The sequence below is a fragment of the Anopheles darlingi genome, chromosome 2 (assembly GCF_943734745.1).
Source record: "Anopheles darlingi chromosome 2, idAnoDarlMG_H_01, whole genome shotgun sequence".
NCBI lineage: Eukaryota > Metazoa > Arthropoda > Insecta > Diptera > Culicidae > Anopheles > Anopheles darlingi.
In genome coordinates this window covers 37,938,181-37,957,082 of record NC_064874.1, presented here as the reverse complement: position 1 = coordinate 37,957,082, position 18,902 = coordinate 37,938,181, and the positions used below count along the sequence as shown (strand labels likewise).

The 18,902-nt window shown below is 48.0% G+C and overlaps 1 protein-coding gene across 1 annotated transcript in view; it reads right to left on the bottom strand.

Annotated features, from left to right (window-relative positions):
* Nucleotides 1–11,970, bottom strand: part of LOC125948549 (neural cell adhesion molecule 2-like) — a 118,487-nt gene extending 106,517 nt beyond the window's left edge. The window contains exon 1 of the mRNA XM_049674739.1: nt 11,837–11,970. The gene's annotated coding sequence lies outside the window, so the exon portion shown is untranslated. The remainder of the gene's footprint in view (nt 1–11,836) is intronic.
* Between the last annotated feature and the right edge of the window lie 6,932 nt (nt 11,971–18,902).

Here is an 18,902-nt window from a genome sequence, read left to right as displayed (position 1 = left end):
GTTTGCTGCTTCTTCTCTCACTCACTCTCTCGTTCCTTCTTTCTCTCTTTATCCAGCATCTAGCTATGCTAATGCGCATTACGGTCACCGAGCACGGCCACCGGACACTCGGTCCTAAACGCATCGCATGAGAGACGAACAGAACCGGACAAGCAGAAGCCGGTGAAGTGGGAGTGGAAGGATCCATGACCAGGACGACCACCATCGCCACCCACGGCGTCAGCTGCGCGATGTGCTTCCATGCGCGTCAATTTCAGGATCAGCTTATGAGGATCCCCGGACGCCACAACCGGCCACGACGGTCCACCAACGATATCCGCGTTTGCTGTAAAGCTCTCTCTCTCTCTCTCTCTCTATCTGCCTCTGTGTAGTGTTAGTGAGGAGGCTGGCTTTTGGTGCTGGTACATCTTGCTTCACAGATTAATTAATAACCCAAAAGGCCGCCACCGCCTTATCCTCATCCACCACGACCATAATCCCTTTCTCCATTCAGCCCCACCAGGGGAAGGCTCTCTTCCTGCTGCTTTATTTTGGTTTTTGTTTCTGTTTTTTGTTTTGTTTTTTCCGGCGCAGAGGTTTTCTTCGCAAATTTATTGTGCCAAAGCTCCGGCTAATGGAGGCGCCCATGGTAACGGAGCAAGGAGCGAGCGAAAAACAGGCAGCAGAAGAAGAAAAAGAAGGCAGTACGCTCATTTACCCAACCAAAAGTGACCTCGACATACCGCCGGTACAAGGAAGCCGGCGAGAAGGAAGTGCCAGTGCTGGGGGAAGATTGTGCTCCACGCTTGGTGGTGGTTCCGTTGGATGGTCCGGTAATGATGCTTTAATAATGGAGGGGATATGTTTCACTGCCGTTGCTGTAGCAGCTGATAGTTTATCATACGCTCGGGGACTGCCGTTGGCATCGGACGCTAAGCAGTGGCCGACCAGCGAACCAATTTTCAATTTATTTGTAAATTATGTTCACTTTCCAGCGGGATTTAGTGCGTTAGGGTGCTTCTACCAGACGCAGAAAATGTTCGTCGTGATAGGGAAATTGTCATATTGCAACAAAACGTTCATGGATAAACAAAACTGGAGCAAGGACACTTTTCACTTCTTAGCAAAAATATCCGGTTTAGTTAAATGTTCTACAGTGAAACGAACAAAACATCATTTATTAATTTTATTATTTATTTCAGCAATAGAAATAGCTCGATCTTGTTCCACAATCATATTGTGACATAAATTAATAGTTGTACTAAGCAACGCGGTGCAAACTAATGATCGTATAGCGCATTCTTATGCACATTATGCAATTATAACAATTAATTCCGGTTAAAAAATAATCACTTGGTATAAATGATATCTTTTCCTTAAAAATCAATAATAATTTGAAGCGAAAAATCTTTACTTTATGCAATGCGTGGCTAATGTCCCTTTAGCTTAGAATATGAATTTGAATCACTGTACTTTTCTGCACTAAAGTCTGTATACTACTCATTTCTGCTCCGATGTTGTCCGATGTAAAACTTTCACAAAATGCTTACGAAAAGGTCAGCATTCAGGAAAAAATCTGAAAACTAATGTACCTCCCTTAAAATTCGATCTATTCCGATTGGTGCGGACAGATTCTCCGTCACTAAAATCATCGTCACGCATAAACAAATTAACTTCTTCCAAGACAGTGATATCAGCCACAACAAGCGATCATTTCTCTACCAGAATCTTTAATAATGTTCATAATAATGTGCTCGCATTAGTTTGCACCGCGTAGCATAACCGTACGAATATGACTTTATATTGCTGTACATCACTATGCCCGCAACGTACACAGATGTAATCAAACTCTTATTACATTCAACCTATCAAAATAAACTTTGGTTGACGCACAAAAAATGTTGCTTTTGTTTTTCGTTACGAAAACGAACATTTTCTGTTAGTGCAGAAACCGTTACCTCATCAATATTGCTCCAAACAGTATTCAAATGCTATTGAAACAATGATGCAGCGTCCGGTGTTGGTCGTAGTGTGGTCCAAAAGGCACACAACCGAACACCAATAAAGACGACAAAAGGGGGCGAAAAACAAAACGCGAAATACGATTAAGCAGTTAGTGCTCGAGCTCCAAGAAAGCTTCATTGTAATCCCCCCGGGTGTAGCCTTTAACCCTCTTGGACGAAAAACAGTTACGGAAAACGGCACCGGAGCAACGCCAAGCCACACCACGACACCATCAAGGTGACGTCCAGCTCTCCCCGGCCTTTTTCGAACCCCAAAAACGTCTCCTCTCTCGTGACACTTTGCGTGTCGGGCTGCTGGTTGCTGCCCCGGGCTCAACGCCAAACGCCGGCACCAGACGACGGCAAAGGCAGAGAAAGTATTTGAAACTTTCCTAATTTGTTGCTGGAACAACTGGTCACCGGTGGTGGTCACCACTACTACCACCCCACCAAGCCCGCCACTTGGCCAATGACTTAAATTCTTGCTTATTAGTTCGCGGGTGTACTCAACCCCTCCTGCTCCCTCTTTCCCCAACGGGGAGGTTGATCCAATTGTGGGCGACCGAATTGCGCAATTCGTGGACGGAGAGGGGGCGGTCGACCAATTGACCTCACTGGCGCCCTTGTGGCGCCACAGTACACAGGTCCTGGGAGCAGTAATTTGTAAGCAAACCTTCGGTGGTCCTCTTGCACCACCACCACCTCAATGGATCCAATTACTCCAACGAGGGGTCGCAATTCAGGTTTTCGGTTCGATCTAATAAAGTCTGAGACTGCTGCTGAGCGATGCTGAGTGCAATGCTGACCAATGGCCAGCTCTTGGCCTCTCTTCCCCCTCCCGGGATGTTTGTCTCCTCATCTTCTTCATTTGCGCTGTGCCATCGGGAATCTGTTCGCAGGTCCAGCTGGCCACTTGGTGGGAAAATTAATTTGAATTCCCCGAATGGGAATTCCCTGGGAGTGAGCATCCAGTCCAGTCCAGTCCAGTCCAGGCTTCGTTGCTACACCAAACCAAACCAACCAAACAGATGGCAACCGGAGGTTTGGCCGGATGTGAGAAAGTTTATTCCATTCTTATCAGCACAAACACCACATGGAACCGTACAAGCGGTGCTGCGAGTGTGTGTGTGTGTGTGTTCGATCAATCAAACTGAAGGATCTGTCTTCCAAAGTGATGCCACCACCGTAAGTTTCTGGAGGAATTTAAACAACCACCACACGCCCAGTCCCTTCTTCTTCTTCCTCGTCCCTTAATTCTAAGGGAAAGAGCAAAGTTTTCCTTCCTTCGCCTTTTTTCTTTATAGCGTCCCTTGCACTGCACAGCACAGCATCGAGGATCGTGGCTGGCAGGTGGCCATCGGTGGCCAGCAAAGTTTTCGGCTAGCCATCGAGCGGAATCGATCAATCAAGATCCCCTCCGTTCTTCTCCGTTTCACCGCCAAGCCCGGCACGTACAGTGACTGCTGTTCAATCACCTGAAATGGCCAGCGGCTGATTGGCGCACTTTTCGTGGTGATGCTATGGCATACATCAACACCTGCCGCAACGTTGGCACAAGCGAGGAGAAAGGAAAATGGCTCTTGTCCAAGCATGTCGATGAGGGTGTTAATTGAATGTAGATTTACTAGAGCGGCGAGGAACGAGGACGAGATGTTGGACCAAACCAAACATCTCATCAGACAATCCACAGCGCTGATGAACATTCCCGTTCTACTTGGACTTAAAATTCGGACAAAGTTTTCCGTCTTCTTTTCGTTTCTTTTTGTGGGGAGGGGGAGGGAAACTTTTACCCCCCCCCCCCCCTCTACGCTAATCGACGAAAGCTTTCCTTGCTCGCACGCACGAACGCGTGTTTTCGTGGGACGTTCACCTCATCGAATGCATCGAATGATTAATGAGCGGATCCGAAGAAGCGGAACGGAACGACCGGACTCAGGAGTGGAAAGGGAGGGGCGGTTGTAAATTTATATATAAAATTAAAATTGATTGATTACACCAGGGGGGGAAAATGAGGAAAAACGACTGATCGACTACCAGATGGACGAAACGAAGAGAGAGAAAAAAATAAAGAATGAAAAACCATCTCCGTATCGCTGCTAGTGGCCAAGCCAAGCCAAGTCTTCGCTCGTCAGTGATGAAGGATCGCAACAACAACAACAACCACAACAACAACAGCAGCAGCAAAAAAGGCGAATGAAAAACACCCAAAAAAAACGGCGGGGAAAACCACGTCAAACGAAACGAGCGTTAAACGAGTGACGAGCGACGAGCGACGACGACCGAGACCGTTTGGCGCGGTGGTCCTCGCTGTTGATGGGTTTCACGGTGGGAAAAGCAGCAACTGTGACCGCACCGCCCTTCTGCTGCTGCTACTACTACTACTACTGCTGCTACTACTTCCGCATTCCACTTCATCGTTTGCTCGTTTCACGTTATTGCCATTGCTGTTTCTGCTGCTGTTGCTGCTCCTTTCGTTTCACTCCAATGGCCAACCAGTCAGCCAGCCAGCCAACGCCAGTTTTTGCCTTATTTACGATTTTATCTTTATTATTATTATTATATTTTTCAAATTGTTTCCCCGACCTCCCGCCCGTCATGCGGTCGCGAGACGTAGACGCAGCGCTGACAGAGAGTTATCGATCATGCGGTGGCATCACCAGCATAGCATACGGTAGCCAGGCATTCCCCATAGAGCACGAACCGCGAACGGATGTGGATGCTGTTGTACCCGCAGCACGGTCCTGGTGGTGGTGGTAGCAAGGATGCAGCGTACAAGTACGCACGACGGAAAACATGAAACATTTATGCTCGAAAACCGTGTGTGCTCGTGTGCTCGTGTGTTTGTGTGTGTCTGGTCTGGTTTGGTGAGCGAAGCGTGAATGTTTTCGCGTATCCGTTACCCTCACCATCAGACCAGCAATGGCAGCAACGGTAGCAGCAGCAGCAGCAGGAGAGCAATATTTATGTTTGATATATACGATGACATCCCATGGACAGCAGCATCGGCAACAGGAGCAACCACCGCCGAGCAGGCTGGCTCGTTATGATAGGGCTTTCGCAAAGGGGGGAGGGCGTTTCCGGTTACATCTCCTGACAACAAGGACCCCCCACCCCACGAAATGCCCCAGTGGTCACTACTGCGTATCGCTGGAACACCCGCGGCCATTATCCACGTGGCCACGATGGACGCACGAACGGACACGCACGCACAACACCGCTCACACCAACATCGCACGTGTTCGCATCCTTTCGCCATGTTTAATCTGTTCACTGCGCGCTGGTGGTGTTGTTTTTTTTTCTTCTGTTATTTGTTTTATGTATTTCGCGCGCATAAAATGCCGACACGAGGCATGCAGCATTCAATTCGTGGGATGTTGCAAAGGGAGAGACGGAAACGGGGAACGGGAAATCCGTTAAACCAATGCTTAAATCTCGGCAGGAGTCCAACGAACCGAGAGCTGCAGGGATTCATTTACATTCTTTACAGAAACGGAAAGCCACCGCCAGCCAGCCAGCGCTATCGGTTTGTGCCAATCATCGACATTTCAACCATTTTATCGTTCCATTCTCGCTCGATAAAGCAACGAAAGATTGAACAAATATCCGACTGGTCTGCAGTGAAGCGAAATCGAACCTGTACTGTCGATCGAAACTGGGAATCTGAATCGATTTTAAGCATAACAAGAGCTGTTCGAGAACGAAACGGAAAGATGAGTTCCCTCCCTCCCCGGCATTTCCAAGAGGGAATAATCCTTGAGTAATCATTATAATGGATCGATTAGATAACCTTTTTGTGGGGATTCAGGTTTCGGTAACCCGGAATTCGGTGCCGCTCCATTTCCTGTTGCCCTCGTCACGGGAACGGGTCACAATGTTGTTGCGCAATGCAATGCATTGCGAAAGCGGATAATAATGGTGATAATTCCGTTCGAAAACGTGATCCTGCAGGTCCTGCTGACGCTTTGCTACGACGACTGATCAATACAACCGGATTGTAGCTGTCGCTGTAAGTGGCTCATTGACTATCGTCGTCCAGTTCACAACATGATGCTAGTGGCAGCAGATGTTGTCGGTTACGTAACATTCTGAACGTCTGCCTTTCCAGCCAACAGCCAGCAGTTGCGCGTTCGCGGCGAAATTCTACAGATACCAGGCAGGATGTCGTTGAACTTGGGAATTCGTCGACATCGTCAGAGACGCCACCAACGAACACGATGACACGTTTGGCAGATGAGTCATCTGTCATCAAACGAATCACTTTAAGCGGTGGTGGAATCGCTTGCGCCAGCGCTACGTTCAGGGTGACATTCAAGCACACACACCCTGAAGCTGTGTTTGACAGCTTATTTGGAGACGAATAGTCCCTGGGCTGCTGGGCAATCTTTCTCCTCGTCCGTAGATGAACACGTTCGATTCAACGTTCAAACGCGCTACATACTAGCTACTAGCATTAATGCGCAAGGATCAGAAGGTATTGACGCCTCCAGACGCCACAGCATAGCTCACCCAGGACATGGCGTAGAATGGGGAATGTACCCGAGCACGCATCCGGAATGCCTTTACCGCAAACCCGGACCGGTGGCAGGGAAATTGCAAAATCAAGGAACACTCCGCCGAGTTCTTGTGCTCGTCCCGGTTCCACCGTTGATGCCACGATACCATCATCGGTGGCAGCATCGAACAGGCAGAGGAGAAGTGTGTTTGTCAGTCGCTTCTGGCAACACTTCAACGCGCTTCTGCTGCTGCTGCTGCTGTTGAGAAGGAATCGTTACAACAAGTTTGTCGTTACGCGAGGCCACACCCAATGTGCGCTGGCACTATCAGACGGGCGCTTGCTTCGATGTTGTTGTCGCATTGGAGACGCTTCAACGGGAACGGGTCTTGGGCTGGGGGAAAACTTACTCCTTTAGGTGCGGTACGCCACAACGAATACAGCGGCGGAGAAATCTCGCGCGCGCACTGGCCCGGGACCTAGGCCAGTGTTGTGTTTGTGTGCCAGGAGCGTTTGCAACCGTCAGCGCACCGCCACCAGCGGTCTCGTTTTGTGATGATTTTAAATGTCAATTTTCAATTAGCACCATAGTGTGCTGCGCCATCGTGCTCACATCGTGACGTGGCAAGGCTTTCCACTACGTGCCAAGTGGGACGTTCCACGGGTGTATCCACGGTGTGTGTTTGCGTCTGTTGACTGATGGTACTACGAGATACGGAACCGGGGATCGACCGATGAATAGTAAGTAACGATCGTCATCGTCGTAGTCGTCGTCGTAGTCGTCGTTGTTGGTAACTGTCACTGGGAATCCTGGATCGTAGCAGGCTGCGACTCCGTACGTACGTCACACAGACACACACATTCGAGAACGTGTCGTGGATAAAGATTACCTTAATTATACCCCAAACGGTTCTTCTACTTTTCTGCTAGTGTGCAGCTCTCTCTCTCTCTCTCTTTCCTTCTCTTGAATTTCTCCCTCTCGATATCTGTCCTTCTGCAGAAAAACTCTCTCCAGACTCCTTCAGAATACCCTTTTTTCGGATTCGGATCCGTGGAACCCTCAACCTAGAGTCAACTCAAGACGACGAATTTGCTTACGCACCAACCAACGCCCAGTTGGAAAAACGGTTTTCCTCAACGAACGAGCGAGCGAGCGAACGAGTTCCTTCACCTTCACTCAACCGCTGCTGATGCAAGCACAACAAACCATTAACGTCGGGAGTGAAAGTAAACCATCAATAAAATCGCCATTAACGATGATTGACTGAACGGAACGCAAGGAACGCAAGGGAAACGGCCGAGCGGCCAAGTTCTCCCCGTCGTGTCCGCCTTGGCTTGTTGATTTTTGCTGTTTGGAAAGGTGAAGAAAACAGCGCAACCAAACCAGCCGAGCAGCTGAGGACCAGCGTTGGTCCTTCGAACGCTGTCCACCACGGGCTGAAAATCCTAAGAAAGATAAATAAATGCTATGGCCATGCTGACGTAGTCAAAGGGGATCGGACCGAGGGAAGAAGGAACTCGACCGACCGAAAAGTTCCAACGTGAACGCCCGCATGGACCGTCAACGGTTTTTGCGTGTTTCTCCCTTGTGGAGCAACGGCAGGAAAACCATCGAGAATCATTCAATCGTGAATGAAAACAGCGCAAACAAGGCAAGAACTCGGTCGGTCGGTTGGTCGGTGAGCGGAGGGCCACCTCAGGTGAACCCCTGAACAGCCAACAACAAGTGGCGCGACGGAATGGGGGTGCGGAACTTGGTGCCAGCTATTCCAGCGGCTGACTCTGCATCGCCCTATACCGAGGGTATCGCTCATTTTACGACTTGTACCGCGAACAGGGAGCGTCTTTACTGGGCTTTTTGCATCTTCAGCTCTCTGTGTCTGTGTGACGAGGCGCAAAGGCGATCGGAAAGTCGCGATCTCCGTACGGCTGACTTGATTGCTGCTGCGTTTGATGTTGCTGCTGCGACCTGGCCAAATGGAACGGCCAAGGGAAAGGGCACCACCACCGCTACCATCAAGGCAATCGCTGTAAACTTTTTAACAATCTCCAGCCACTCTCCAGACAGAGAAAACAGTTCAGTCTTCGAGTTCTTCGAGTTGAGGGAAAGTTTTTCGGTTTTTATTTCGCCCGCAGCTTACCGACTCGGGGACTCGTCCCGGGACTCGTCCCAAGTCGAGCGCAATTGAGCGATTAGGCCTGGTATTGAACAAGTCAGTAACAAATTGCTTCTGGTGGTTGCTGCTGGTGCTACAAACTTGCCACTACCGGGGGGTTTGTTTTATCGCGAAGTCGTACGCTTCAGCCATAAAACGTAAACTCCCGATGAGTACGACGATGAACTTCGTTTGAATGTTGCGACTTCAAGCGACGCCAGCAGCAGAATGGCCTGCAGCGAGCATCATCCGCAGAAGCCTAATGCTTCTACGAATTCACGTAATGCAAATCAACTGTTGAACAGATTTGGTGGCCCCTAGTGCCGGCTACCGTCGGCACTCGCTGGATAAGCGATGGAGTGTGACGGATCTTTCGAAATAGGCGCTATAAATAGCGACCAAATGACCCGAATAAGATGGAGAAACGTTCGACTTGGGCTAATGTATTCGTCTCGTCTGCTATTTTGCAAGGTTTTCCCCTGGCAAGATGCCACTCTATCTCTCTCTCTCTGGATGGTTTGAATCGTTTGCGGAAGGGAGTTCTCTCTCGTCTATAAACCTACCTTTTAATTTCGCCGGTCCGGTCGCGAGGGCTGGTAGTAGTAGTAGTAGCTCGAATTCGTGATGGAAGGTCGCCCCTATTTTAAGCTACTGCTACATCACCACCACCATGCATTACGATCTCCCTTCTGCTGTTGGTTGGTTTACATTTCACACACAGGTTTCATCAGGGAGCACCTTGCTGGCGGCTCTTGGACGACGGTTTTACATGACAAAAACGAATGCAGAAGTGGCACAAACTCCGGCATAGGGGAACGCTTGCGCTGAGTAAGGAATATCTAAAACGTCAAACGGAAAAAAACTGAACAAAAAAAACGTCGCAAAACAGCAGCCAAGAAACTAAGCAACCGATGCGAAAGCTTCTCAGTAACGAGCAGTACCGCGGGATCTCGTCCTTCTCATGGTAGCGTTCGAATGGCACCACCATAAAAGCGAATGACTAAAGGCAAAGAAAAACGCGGATCGTTGAAGAAAACTCCGCCGTCACCAGACACCTCCAGCAGCAACACCAGTCACAACCGTCACAATCTGAAGGTGTACCTTCGGGTACACGGAATAACAAGCATTAACCATATAGCCCTCTATGGCAGTGAGCGCGGCTGTCAGACAGGCAGGCAGACAAGGCATGCTATAATCTCTCTGTCTCTCTCTCCTTCCCCAGTCACCGACCGCTTAGTGAACGGCACTTGCTTCCAAGGGCGCCACACCACCCGGTTGCAATCAATTTTTACACACTGTTGCGCATCGGTTGCTTCGACCTCCGGAAGGTCCTGGTCCTGGCGACCTGGCAAAATCCTGGAGCTCGCGTTTCGCTTGCGCCCCGCGTTTGTTTTCTTTTAATTTAGCCCCGGCCTTTTTGCCGTTTTTTTTTTCTTCTTCTCTCTTTCTCTCTGCCCCCTTGTTGCTTGTTATTATTATTCTTATTATCTTTGCCTTTGTTCTGTTTTTTTGGCTGCTTGCGCTGCCCCCATCTTGGGGGGGACCGGTGGTCGAGCTTCAAAGCGCGCCCGGCATTATCATCATCATTACTTGCAGCGAGCAGGCCCAGGCCAAAGGCAAGCGGCCGGGACGGACGGGACGGTTTTGTTTTTGGGTTGTTTTTGGTATTATTTTCTTCCCGGTATTTCTTTCGCGTCCGTTTCCGTTTTCATCAGCAGGACTTTGTGGGGCCTCGAGAGGATTCTGTTTGTTCGTTTGAGCCCCGCTCTGTGGCGCTGCTTTTTGGGGCACTGCCTCAAAACAAATCCCTCATTTGCTGCCTTTGATACTGCTGGTGGCACTTAAGACACTCTTCCTCTTCTTCTTCGGTTCGCGGTGCGCGTTACTGAACATCGAAGCCTCACGTCCGATACGGAAGTGATGGGCGTGATGGGAGTGTTGGTCGTGGGGATGGGCCATGTTCCGTCAAAAAAGTGTATTCATCGTTACTGATCCACATATACACACACACACACACACCTGCATACACACACACACACATACATGCATACACACACACAGTCTATCACAGCGCCATTCATCAACCGGGGTCTAAGCTCTTCCGACTGATACCACACACCTTCACACACACACACACACACACACACACGCAGCACATACGTTGGTTACATATTTAATTTCCACACCCATCCCCGGGGAAAGGCCATTTTCCATTGGCTGGGGCTTGGTTGGCTTGATTTATTCGGGAATTACTTCGACACTCCTCACTGTACTCTCCTCTCTCCTCGCCGAACGGAGGGGTTTGTCAGTGTTGACAGATTTTCACGCAACAGTCCCCGCAACAACCGCGTCGCTGTCACGGTGTGTACCTTCCCTTTTCCCATCCCTCTCTCTTCTTCTTTTGCTGCCGCGACGCCGACGACGAGAAAGAGAAGAGGACACTGCCGCAGGACACGTTCGAGCAATAAATCATAACACATAACACGATTTGGGGGGGTTTTTGGCGCAGTTCCACTCGTCCCCGGGTCCTGCTGGTGCTGCTGCTGCTACTGTTGCTGGTGTGTATATGTGTGCGACATGTACACGTCCCGGGTTGCGTTGCGATAAATTATAAACTTCGGAAAAGCACTCGCGGGTCATACGGACTTACGGATCGGCGTTACCTCGGCCCGGGATTGCGCCACTGCGGCCAAGGTGTGCCAGTAGTACTCCAAAGTGACACGGTCGACGTGTGTGTGAGAGTGTGTGTGTGTGTTTCACATTCGATCCTACATCTTTCCATCCATTTTAGACCACTTAAGGCAAGGTCTGTTTTTCTTGCTGATGCCCTACTACCTTCGACATTCTATCGACATCTCCACACCTGAACACGCCCGGTGTCCGAGCACCGAGGACGAACACGGACGATTGGAGGCCACACATACACACATGCACGCACACATACAGACAGTGTGCTGTTTGCTCACGTGAACCACATTCAATCTAATCACTTAATCCTTGTTGTTCCAGGTCCCATGACCGTTCTGAAGCAGAGAGCGAGAGAGCGAGAGAGCGAGAGAGCAAGAGAGGACATACGCGACATCTTGGACATTCCAAGACACTTTTACTGCTGCTACTCCTGGTGCTGAATGCACTCAGTACACTCGCTGGAAAACGCTTTTCGAACGCTTTCTCAAAACGAAACAGAACCGTAACGGAATGCAAACCTTTCGAACGAATCGAGAACCAAAACGGCGGCGTAGGCACGTTGACCGACAACGACGACGATGACACAGCACGAGACACAGCGATAGAGACACACCGACACGCCTGTACCGACGACGCGATTCGACGAATGCTTCGACACCAACTAACAGCTGCTGGGGTGCGATACGCCGCCGTGCGGCATGCTATACGTCCCCCCAAATCCCGAACTGAAGCCGAAAACATCACGGGATTCGCATAGCCGACGAGGACGATGACGACGACGACGATGGATTTTCGTTCGGTCAATGGTCGGACCGGACGGTTTGGGAAAATTCGGAAAACGCGGCGTTTGTGCGTTTAACATTTGCCTTCGTCGGGGGGCCGATTGCGTGATGCTCGAGGAGGAAGTAGTGCGGTCGTTGTCGTCGTGTTACGAAGTCGAACCACGAGAGAGCGTCGGAGAGAGCGGAAGAGAGCGCATGCGATCCTCATGGCGATGGTGGAGCATTATAGTTTGATTCATTTGTTTTGGTTCATTTCTGAAACTGCAAGGTGCCGTCGTGAATGCGTTCACTGGAATCGATTGGAAGAAAAAACAAGGATAACGGTTTGTGGGGAAGATGAACGTTCGATTTTCGAAAAATCATCCGCTTCGAACTGTTGCATCGCCACAACAGTTGGTTCCAAAAGATGTGGAGTAGACTGTTGGTGCGACGTTTGTGACTCGATGCAATCTCCTCGTGAGCACTGCTAACGGTCTGTTCGTTGAATGGATTTTCTAAATTATGGTGCATCCTTTTTTGGTGTCTTTTTTGCAGATTTAATCATTGTATAGCTTTTCTGTGGCGCGGTGAAACGCATTTCTTGGCACCCATTATTGCTACAGAATATTATCCTGCGGAATAAGTTTTGATTGGCTACCAATTCATCCTTTTAAAACGCATAATCCCCATGAAATTCAGAAAATAACATATGTTTAATGCGATTTGTTTATGCGTTGTATAATTTAATATGATCCTTTATTTTTGTATTTTTAATGTTAAGAAGTAAATTAAATGCAAGTGTTCCTAGCTGTTATTGAGAATGTCATAAGTTAAAGCTCATCTAAAATGAATGTCTGTTTCGGTACTTTTTTTTGTCAGTCAATTTTTCGTGTCAACTAATGTTTAAATAAGGTCAACAAATTTCAGGATTAACTGTCTTTTCACTTTATAATTCATCTTAAATTTTCTTCTAGAAAAATTATACAACTCCAGCACAGACTCAAATTTATGACGACCTTTAAAAGAAAATGAGATTACTCTAGGTTTTATTTTTAACGCTACACAAGAATACACATTTTTACATAATAATCGTAACCTTTTAATAAGCCTTTAAAGATATTTGAAAATAACATTGAGCAACAATACAATAATGGTTTTTTAAATATATATGAGGTCGATACAATAATGTTATGCATATTACAATATAAGGGTCTTTTAATGTACAGCGATATGCACTCCTGCACGGTGTGGCATAGCTTTCTTTAGTTGAAACGGGTTTTGATTCAATTGGAACAATAAAATTGATTTCGTTCACAATGTATTCACAATGTTTTTGATTCAATTGGTTTCGTTCACAATGTAAAAACATGATGAGGTATCCACCTTTTTGGATCATCTGAGGCTTAAAAATCGATGCTCTTTCGTTAAATAATGAATTGCTACTGAAAGTGCTGGAATAGTAATTCTAAAATTCAATTTTTCTTGATGTGAACTTTGACCAAGACCAAAAAAGATTCACTTTCAATTAATTTGCTTGCAAAGAAAAAAATCAACCCAGGAATCTATTAGTTTATGTGCAAATAAAGTGTTCAAAGGATCAATAGTGTTGATGCTACAATAGGCACTCATTTCAATAAACTTGGTGTTGGAAAAAAATGATCAAATGACTTTGAAAGGAACAGTATGCAATCACCCCAATACATTGCACAAATTTACTCATTGTTACTGAAATATTTATCATATTTTTGGTTTTATCCATCAAAACTGTTTTAATAATATATCTAAAACAAACGCTAACAGCCTTCATTTAAGCCCCGTGATGTTTGCACAGTGCAGCTGTACCTTGTGATATGCTTTTCGCTTAGTATTTTTACGCATTTAATAAACGGCACGTGCACGTTACACCGAGACCGTTGCTTACCGTTGGTCGCAGCAGTCTCGTTTTTTTCGTTGTTGTTAGATTTCATAAATTCCTTTCCCTTGCTTTGTGCACCACGCGATGAAGGTTAATTACTAATTAAGCTCACACAAAAGCGCGATCGGACGCTGCAACATCACATTTTTGCTAATGCTTGTTAATGCTAAGGCTAAGCAACCGGGCAACACCGGGCCACCGTTTCCCTATGCAGGGCTTGAAATGTGCTAAATTCTAACCGGATTCGCCATTGCCATAACCCCTGACCTACTGACGCATTAAAGCAGCCAGCAAGCGATCCACCAGCACCAGCATTCCGAACGCTACACGAACGGCATTCAAACCGCGGGAAAGCGCTTGCTTGCATAATTCGGCGGCATCATCATCATCGACATGTTATGACACGCCGCCGTCGCCCTTCAAGCCTCCCGTACACCAGCAACGCTCTGCAACTGCTGAGCAAATAACATTTTCCACAGTCAATTTCATTGTAAACATATTTTTTGGTCCATTTACCTCCCCGCTGGTCGGCGGTTTCAGAGCATCGTCATCGCCAATGTAAAGCTCGGCGTATGGCATGCCGGTTATCGAATTGATCGTATGTGTTTGTCCTCGACATGGTACGCGAGTACGCAGTGAACCGAGACCAATGCCGTAGATCACCATTCAACCCCCCCCCCCCCCCCCCTTCCCCTTTCTTTTGGTGGATGGTGGATGAAAAATTGCTTAATCATTGCCAGGGAACCGAAATCTCAATTTTCCGGAAAACAAAACCGTTAGCAACGGTCTCGCCGCAAGAGAACGTGTCAAACGATGACATTCATTCGTTCGTCGGAATTCTCAAATACACTCAAAGGAAAGGATAGTAGGATTAATGGTAACACCACTTTCACTCCTGCTCCGGGGGCAAAAATCGGTCGTGGGTTTAGTGGACAAGTGAGAAAAAGCTGGAGAGATAGCCAACTCCTTTCTAAAGCCACCCACAAGCCACCCAATACAAAAAAGCGAAATTCGGTTGGAAAAATGTTGCCCCTTTCCCCTCGGTATTAACTGGCTGGCCGGCGGGGGAGGGAGCAACAAAAGAAATCAAAAACCGGCCACCGAACCGAACGGAATCGAGCGCTGAACGCTGAAATCTTATTTCGAATCCTGCCCGAAGCCATAAATTCCTGCTACTGTACTATCTGAAATCGTTTAATAGCTCGCCCCGTTATTTCCAACCCCCCTCCCCTTTTGGGTTGGTGAATTGGGGAGTTGGGGGAAGAAGGAATGGTGGTCGGTCGGTCGGTCGGTGCATGCCAGCTCCAAACTCCCGAAACGGAACGGCGTCGATGATTTGGCTTTGATTTGGCTTAGAGGAGGAAAGGGGAGTAAGGGAAAGCAGAGGGGTGGGGAGGGGGTGGTGGATAAAAAACCGCGGCTGAGCAGGATAAATCACGCCGAAACAAAAAGGCTAAACATGCGAAACATTCGGTTTTATGCTGCTCCATCCTTCTTCTGCTTTTTTCTTCATCCACCATCAACACTCCTTCCTCTGCTCGAATGCCAGATGATGAAACTTTTGATTTCTTTTCCTTTTCGCCCGTTCCTCCTCCTCCTCCTCCTTCTCCTCCTCTTACTCTCCATCCCTTTTTTATGATCGTCGAAGTGGAATGTTCACTTAATCCTCAAACGAGCATCGGCGAAATGGTGAGCATTGGGGGCCACGCGAGCGGTAAAACAATAAAATGTTTTACCAGCATAACTCTTACCCATGGGGTAGAAGGGGGGTGCGTAAGCCAAACGGGCGTGATGGGCGGGGGGGTGGAATGATGGAGTGCCTGGAACAGGACGACGGTGTGTTGGCCACGAGGAAAGTGCGTGGAAAGTGTGCGAGTGCGACTTCCCCTTTCGTTCGAAAACGTCCATCGCCTACTGGGTTTTTTGAACAACCCAATAACAACAACAGCCAGCCAACAAACAGCAAACATATAAACGCGCATCGTAGTCACCGTCGTCACGGTCGTCTCGTTGGCACTTCAAAAACCCGAAAACGCTTCAACAACACGGCAACAATGACAGGGAAAACAATCGTTATAATATTTCCCCTGCCTCCTTCCATCCGTTAGTGCGTCGCGGGCGCTGGTGAAGAGCTGGAAGGGAAGCAACACACAATAACACATCGACGGTGACGCTAGAACGGTCGCAAGGACGCTCGTCGACGACTGTTCGAAGACAACGACGACGCTGCACGAATACCGAAAACCGAGCCCCGGGCCCTCGAGCGACGAACGGGAACGTCGTGCTCGTCATTTCTCATAAAATTTCCCGCTCTCCGGCATTTTCCAGCAATTACCAATTTATTTTTATGATGCAATAAACACATTACACGCGCACACCCCTCCATCAGTATCCGCCACCATCCCAGAACCTGTAATCGGATCCAGGGGCTCGAGGACACGGGGTCTGAAGTTGCTTTTGGGCTTCGGTCGCTGCTGCTGCTTCTCTGTCACACCTCACCAAACGAGGTGACGGTACTGAGGACGCTCCACTATTTCCGGCCACACCACCAACAAAAGCATCACCACCACCACCATCAGCAGCATAATCTCTTCTTTTGTTCTACATTCTAAGCCTCATCGTCACATCGACAGTGGCACGTCACGTGGCACGGAACCGTGGATCGGATTCGCTACACTTTTCGCCCGGAATCCCGGTGGTCCGCAGCCGGGATTTTGGTTGAGAAATAGAATGTTAAGCCAAGCGGTGTCCACCATCCCGGCCATGTGGCCACACGGCTGCAGCACAACGCGAGCACATCATGGAGATTAGCGGACTAGCGACGGAGTGAGCTTCGAAAGCCGTCGTGAAGTTAATATTGGGCCGCCGAAACATGGCCACCGCTGCCGTAACTTTTCGACTCCATTTTCCTGGCCGAGGAGGAGGAGGGTTTGCGTGTTGGTCAGCTTCGTCTGCCTGCCTTTGCGCCAACAAGTTGCAATTTACGTTGCAAAGAGTAACAAAGTTTGAGCCAACTTTATATTGTTTTTTGCTAAAGTGACAAAACATTGGGCCCCGGCCATTGGGGACGACGGCGATGTCCATACGATGCGGCGTGCACGGCATACGCTGGCTGGGGAATAGGCCAGCACCGTTTTCGCGCCACGAAGTTTAAATCGACTTCCGGCCGTAATGACCGGCTCATCGCAAATGAGCCATTAATGTTTCACCTTTTTCGTTTTGCTGCTCCAAGATGCCCGGATGCCATTTTGTGTCCTTATTTTATTACGCAAAAACTCAACTCATCGGTCGGTCCTTATCATTTCCGGATGTCGTGTTTAGCGACGCGGAACATCGCAAGCTCAAGGTACAACGACGACGCTCGAGATGAACTCGAAATTTCCGGACGCAAAGACGCCGCTGCTCGAACCAATTGCACTTCATGACGCGCTTTGATGGTGGTGTTTTGGGAGTACAAAAAATGGAGCTTATAAAATGGTGAAAAAAAAACCATCATATCCATCGCGCGACCCGAAACCCGAGCGCAACCGTGATGCAGAACTGTGTGTGTCGACGGTCGCGGAAATCCTCCCCCAGCCTCGTCATTGCATGGCAAATATGGGCCACAGAGCTTTTTTTAGTATTATTACTATTATTTTTCCATCGGGAGCACACCTTTTGTGGCCTCGGGTCCCCGTTTCGTCGTTTCCCCCCGCCCCCCTGTTTGCCACCGTCGCCACGGCTTCGACATTGTCCTCGTAGCGAGTACGAGAGTCAATCAGACGCGACGCGTGTTATTTTATTATTATCGTTATTATTATAGAAACACGCCCCGATAGCGAACCGGCGGCGACCAAACGATGAGTGAAAGTGACGGTGCGACAGAGGAACCACCTGGGGGGGTTGGTTCACATGTACAGCACACACACACACACCCCCGTGGGGTTGTTTCACTCACGCCTCACGCTTTATTGCCCCGTTTCGTGCAGTTTCCCGGTGACGACAATGAACCGCGCCATCATCAAGTTGTGGCGGGTACATGAATTTTCAATATTTTCCAACACCCCATCCACCCCAGTTCTCACACTCCCACGCCCGTCGTGGGTGTGATTGCCTTTGTCGTGTGCCCTTTTTTTTTTTTTGTTGCTTTACTGTTTTACCTTCCTCCCTCGTTAGGCTTGCAAGTGGCAAGTGGAGTGAGGACGGGGGGTGCGAACATCATGTTCGATCGGCATCCAATCGGTGAGGATTGACCGTGTTTTTCGTTTTTTTTCTTTTTTGGTGGCTCAAGTGGAGGGACACGGTTTACTACACCGTTAACCTGGCTGGCTAGCTTCATTAGATCAATCGAGATCGATCGTGGTGAATGGGAAAGGGATGCTTTAATAAGTAACAGTGAAGAGTGGAGCAAGAGGATGTGCTAGTGTTTTTTTCTGTCTAGATTTTAACACCGCTAATTGTGGAAAAGTTGATAATTGTAGCTGAATATATTTATAGTTACAAATGATTCAAAAAGTTGAAAAATAAAGAGCACTATTTTTGGGTTTGATGAAATGTTCCTATCATTACATTTTGTTTATACATAATGAAAATATTAAACTATAAGCGCTTGCAAACAGTACATTTACTTCCAACTTTTAAGAAATACAGTAACTGTATCAGATAATTTGACTCGAAAAAAGTGCCAAAATATTAAATTAAATAGCATTAAATTCTCCTCTTACCATTAGAAGTACGTACAAGGTGCACCATTTATACAAGACCCATTTGAATGTTGAATAACTTCGTCATTTTTCAGGCCATTTTGAAAAAGCCCAAATTTATTTAGATCATACAATGCCATTTATTGATAATGTATGCAGAATATAATCTCCGGCTCGATTCTACATATAAAAAACAAACCCGTTTTGAGCATTTTCATTGCATTTG